The sequence below is a fragment of the Arachis duranensis genome, chromosome 5, assembly GCF_000817695.3.
Source record: "Arachis duranensis cultivar V14167 chromosome 5, aradu.V14167.gnm2.J7QH, whole genome shotgun sequence".
In the NCBI taxonomy this organism is placed as follows: domain Eukaryota; kingdom Viridiplantae; phylum Streptophyta; class Magnoliopsida; order Fabales; family Fabaceae; genus Arachis; species Arachis duranensis.
This window is the reverse complement of record NC_029776.3, coordinates 10937397-10943462: the sequence shown is the minus strand read 5'-3', so window position 1 is coordinate 10943462 and position 6066 is coordinate 10937397. Positions and strand designations below refer to the sequence as shown.

Here is a 6066-nt window from a genome sequence, read left to right as displayed (position 1 = left end):
GCCAAGGTATGGTTTCGGTTTTCTCTATGTAGTATATAATATTTATGGATACTTAGGCTAGTTGACCCTAAGATAGGATTGAATGTTGTAGGTGTATGGATGATTATATGTAAATTGATGTTAATTGTTGGTATCCTTGGAATATTGTGATTAAGGATGATTATGGAGAATTGTTGGTGTTAATGAGTATTGATGATTAGTGTTGTTGATGAGGTTGTTGGTATTTAATGATTGATGATGAATAATGATGTTGTTGGAATTTAATGATTATACAGGTTGATGAGGGATGTATGATTTATTGTTGTTGATGAGGGTTTGTTGATGTGGTTGATAATGGATGATAAATATTGATATTTTTGGTAATTGAAGGTGAGTGTTGGGATTGTTGATAAATGGTTATATTGATGTTGACAGTATGATGTTGGAGTTTGATGTTGAAATTAATAATGATGATGGTTAGTAAGGGTATTATTATGTATTTGATAGTGAGAATTGATGATTATATATGGTGGAGTGGTAAATTGGATATGGAAAATGGTAAATTCTGATATGTGATAGAATTGATGTGGTTTTGGTTGGATTGGGTTATGAAAGTTGGTAAATTGAGATTCTTGTGAGTCTTGGTAAAAGTTGACTTTTGGTGAACTTTGTCTAATCATAACTTATGCCTTGGTTTTCAAAATCTATTGAAATTAGTTTAGAATTAAAGCTTATTGAAAATTGTTCGAATCGATATAAAGTTTGTAAAAAATTGGAATTTGGTAGAGGAAGTTATGATCATTCAAAGTTGGTGTTAAAAATCTGAAATTTTGCAAAGTTGTAGAGTTTCATGATTTCTGAATTGTGCGGGTGCACACGTCTTGTTTCTCAAAAATTTATTTGTTTTCAACTATTTTGCCTTTTTAACAAGGTTGTAAGCTTCTATAACACCATTTTAAGACATTTGGGCCTAGTTTTGAGTATTAGAACATGGGATATAAATTAAGGGCTCTAGTACATGATTTTAAGGTAAATTAGAAAACGGAGGCCTAGGTTTCTGGCGTGCTGAGAATGGTTTGACGTTAGGTGAAGGATGATTGGTATATGAGATGAGAAATGATAGACTTTTGGTATTTGGAAACTGAGTTATAAAGGGACAGTGGTTGAGATGAGTCGGAGACTCGGATTTAAGTGATGGATATATGTATGCTGAAAATACTTTTGAAAACCACTGAAATAATATTTTTACATGATATTTTGAGACGCTATGCACCTAGCGGGGACGGTGGTTAATCCCGCCTGTCGAGGTAGCGGCGGCGGCGGCGTAAGGACGGTGGTTAATCCCGCTTACGTTGAGATGTGAGGTCTGAGGCAAGAATATCCCGCTCGCATCCTTTCGGATCTATAGGGCGAGCAGGCGCCGGTACCTAGATAGTGATCCGGGCACTATATCTCGGGGGTTCCCATATAAGAAATCCGAAGGGCGACGTCTCCATGGAGATGTGTCGGGTTGGCAGTTGAACCGACAATGTGATATCACAGCCAGTAGGGCAGGCATTCATCATATGCATTTCCTATCTGCTTATATGCTTTGTCTACTTGTAATGGTTTGCCTAATTGAATAACATACTTACTTGCTATCTGAATTATTTGCCATATATGCTACTACTTGTGCTTTACTTGCTTTGAACATTATCTGTGTTTTCTGCTAGGATTGAGGAGGTTCGGAAGGCGATGGCGATGGAATCGCATGGAGGATCGGTTGGTGAAGGCTGTGGGACAGCGGTGTTTGGTTAGAATAGAAATCCCTTAAGATAGATAACCTGGTTTATTTAAGTCAAGTTGGTATATTATGCTTAAATGTTTTAGAATGCTTTAAGTTGAATCTTGTGATGGATATGAAGCTTAGGATTGCCTTTGGCGTCCCGGGGTCTTATATCCTATATCACTGGGAACTGTTACCATACTGAGAACCTCCGGTTCTCATACCATATTGTTGTTGTATTTTTCAGATGCAGGTCGCAACCCATCTCGGTGAGTTGCTTTGGTTGGTGACAGGAGTGGAGAATCTTGGATCATTTTGGAGTTCTTTTTGGTTTATTTTGTTTATACATCTCTCCTTTTGTATTTTGTTTTGCCTAGAGGCATGTATTTGAGAGAACAAAACTTGTATAAGCTGTTTTCACTGTATAGTTTTGTATATCAGTATATGGCTAGCCGGCTTAAACTCCGCGAGTCGTGACTAGTTCCCTATGATATTATATACTTATCTTTTGTTATATCTTCTCTGTTTCTTATGCCTTAAGCTAGTAGCTCCGTTAGTACGTTTGTGCTTCGAAATTCTGTTTTTGAGCTATATCTTTTATCGGGCTTCTAGATTATACTATTCTTTCTATATATATATATATTATGTTTGAGTTTAGAACTGTCGTAATCTCTAATTAACCTTGGCTTTACGACGCGAGGTAAGGCTTAGACTAATTAGGGTGTTACAATTTCTATATGCATATTAGATTTGTTGTATCATCTATTTTCTTTATTGTATTAACTAATTTTATCTGGATATAAATTAATGTGCTTATTTATTGTGTTTTTATTGTGTAGTATATTCTTATATTTTGCAAGGATCTCAAACTTTTTAGTGTTGGAACCATATAGACTATAATTGGTCGTGACTCTTTCACTAATAAAATATTTTACTTTAAATTTTTTAATAATTCTGATAGAAAAATTGAGTCTAAATTTGATTTTAGATGGATGAATTTTGCTTCTGTTTACAAGTTATAGATTGAAGATTGTATATTTAAGGTTATATCAACATATCTATTTGAGATTAATATACTTAAAGATGTTAGATTATAACGGTGTGTTTAATCATGTAATTTTTTTACAATTGAATTTTAATTTTTTTTTGTATAGTTAGTATATCATATCACAAACTCAATTTTATTATATTTAGTTATAAATCTTATATTAGTATAACTATATGGGTAGTGTGTATTATAAATTTAAATATCTCTATATGATTATGTTTTTAATTAACTTATATTTTGATATGGAGTTTTTTATGCTACACAATATATAAACAAATTAACATGAGAAAGTATTTTTTATTAGGTAATATGATATGAAAAAAATTTTTAACACTATAATGTATATGTAAAAACTGACTTAATTTTTTATTCATAAAAGAATATTTGTGTATTTTAATTTAATTCAATTAATGATACATATTATATTATTAGAAACGTTTCACATATATCATTGTACTTTAGCAATACATGATGTTCCATTCTTTTTAATCATTGGGATTTATAATAAAATAAATCAAAGGATGAGATTGAGTGAGAATCTTGTAAGTAGAATTGTTTAACTAATGAGTATGGTGAAGAAGAGATTTGTCTTTCCCTTCACCCACCAAGAAAGAGATAAAATTACAATATTGTAACTTGTGTTGCCATGTTGAATGAGCTGAGACTGTGACCAACCTCTTTTTCAACAAGCATTGGAAAATTTATTAAGAAAAAGCTTATTGATTATTCATTCTCTTCTAAAAGTTGTGATTTATTTTTCTAAAAAAAATTTATTGGTCCATTTATAATTTTTTTATAAAAAAATATTATTTAGACATTTAAAAGTAACGATAAACATTTTTAATTTATACTTATCATTTTCATTAATTATAATTATTGTAATAATAGTAACAATAATTAAAACAACATTAATAATAATAATAGTATTTTTTTACAAAAAATTAAATATAACACGCAAGCCAAACTTCTTTTTATTGCTATAAACTTCTTTTATAAATTACACATAATTATATTTTAGCAATAAATATCACAATTTCTTTAAGCATCTCATTTATCCAATTTATGTTTTAGAAAACATTATAAAATAGGATCCTAAAATTTATATTGCCTACAAAAATAACCTTAAAAGATATGAATGATAAATAAGACTCCAAAAGATTTATATGATAAATTGATTCTTTTATTATTTTTAATTAAATTTTTAATATGTTTGTTGAACAAATAAATTTTTAATAAATTTTATTACAAAATAGTTAAGTTCTCAAAAAATACACTCTAAGACAAATTAAATTCTTTTAAAATAAACCACAGACAGACAAATCTATATGATGAGATAATAAACGAGGACTTCTAAAAAACAATTTTTTTAAGGACTAAAATATTCAATCTAAAATTTTTTAAAGATCAATTTAGATATTTATTCATATACAATAAATAACAAAAAATCTAACACATCAAATTTTATTCAATGAAAATAAAATAAATTATAAAAAAATATATATTATGAATAACATTTCTATAAAAAAAATTAACATTCATACTTTTATAATAACAAAATATTAAATGATAATACAAAGTTTGAATTAATAATGTACAAATCGTCCTATGAAAAAAAATCATAATACATTTGGTAAAATATATATATATATATATATATATATAAATTTTGATCCTAATGTTAATGTTGTATTTTTTTTGACAGAATTAATAAAAATATTATAATTACTCACAAACTAATACTTTATTAAATGTATTGTAATTTGTCTAATTATTTTTTTCACAAAAACTAATTATTTTTTGTTACATTTGGGTGTATAATTTTTTGTTTGGACTAAAAACACTATAATACAACAAATTACTATGATACCAAGTATTATTATTAGAAAAATTTTACGATTTATTTTCAAATTAAGATCTTATGAACATAATGAAATTTTTTCTATTTTACAAGTATGGTCAAACATATTAAAAATATTAATTAGTTAAAGAAAAATACCTTTTAAATTTTAATTTACAAGAAATTATAGTATTTTTTCATTAATTTTGTTTAAAAATAAAGCATTGGTATTATATATATATATATATGCATTATGATTTTTTTCATTAGAATGATTTTTACGTTTTTCACTTAAACTTTGTATTATATTTAATATTTTGTTATTATTATAAATTTATGAATATTATTTTTTTAGGAATGTTTTTTTTTATATATATTTTTATATTTTATTTGATTTTTATTCGATAAACTTCGATGTATTAAATTTTTGGTTATTTATTTGTAAATTGTGTTAGACTAGTAGGTTTTATGTACAATTTTAAAAATTTATTATCCTATTATTATTATTATTATTATTATTATTATTTATGTATTAATTGACAGTATTAAATTCAAAAGTAATTAAATAGTAGTAGAATAACACAATTTATGTATTAAAAGACAATATAATAAACTTAATAATTTGTGGCAATAAAATATGATTTAGGAACAAATAGTACATTTATTATATATTATGTAGCAATTTATATAAATTATAAAAAAAATATATACGTAATAAATTTTGGTTTAAAACAATTTGATAAATATAAATTTTTTATTTTAGTAAAAAAATCTAAATTATTTAATACATTCCCTTTTTATCGTCAAAAGTATACATATTTATCTATTTTATATTTAAAAATATATTTTAATTGTGTAATTATAATTTTTTATTTTTGTTATATTTAATATATTAAAAAAATAAAAAAATCAATATATTGAATGCAAATTTGTGACCAATAAAGAATTGCTACAGGACTTTTCAAGCCAATAACGGTATATTTTAGTTGGTTATTTTAGAAAAATTAATACTTCAATTAGGATTATTTGATTATTGTAATAATTGCTAAATGACAAAAGTAAAATTAATAACCTATTCATAACAATGAACATCATATTTTAATATTTGACGATGAACATATATGTGATAATTTTTTTATATTATTATGCATGTATAATGTAATTTTTAATTTTTATGATTAGCTCAGGTTTATTCACTAGTATTAATAAGGGATAAGTACTTTTTTCGTCCTCAAGGTCTGGGGTCAAAATCAAAATCGTCCCCGGCCTTTTTTTGTTATTAAAATCATCCTCAACGTTTAAAAACGCTTTAAAATCGTCCTTTTCTATTTTTTTGGACCAAATTACCCTCATCATCATCATTCTCCTCTTCACCTTCACCACCACCATACCACCACCACCACCACCACCACCACCACAAACACAAACACAAACACA

The 6066-nt window shown here is 26.5% G+C and overlaps 1 long non-coding RNA gene across 1 annotated transcript in view; it reads left to right on the top strand.

Annotated features, from left to right (window-relative positions):
- Positions 1–2200, top strand: part of LOC107488003 (uncharacterized) — a 10408-nt gene extending 8208 nt beyond the window's left edge. Inside the window, exon 4 of the long non-coding RNA XR_008009648.1 lies at positions 1992–2200. This is a non-coding gene — a long non-coding RNA (uncharacterized LOC107488003). The remainder of the gene's footprint in view (positions 1–1991) is intronic.
- Positions 2201–6066: the final 3866 nt, after the last annotated feature.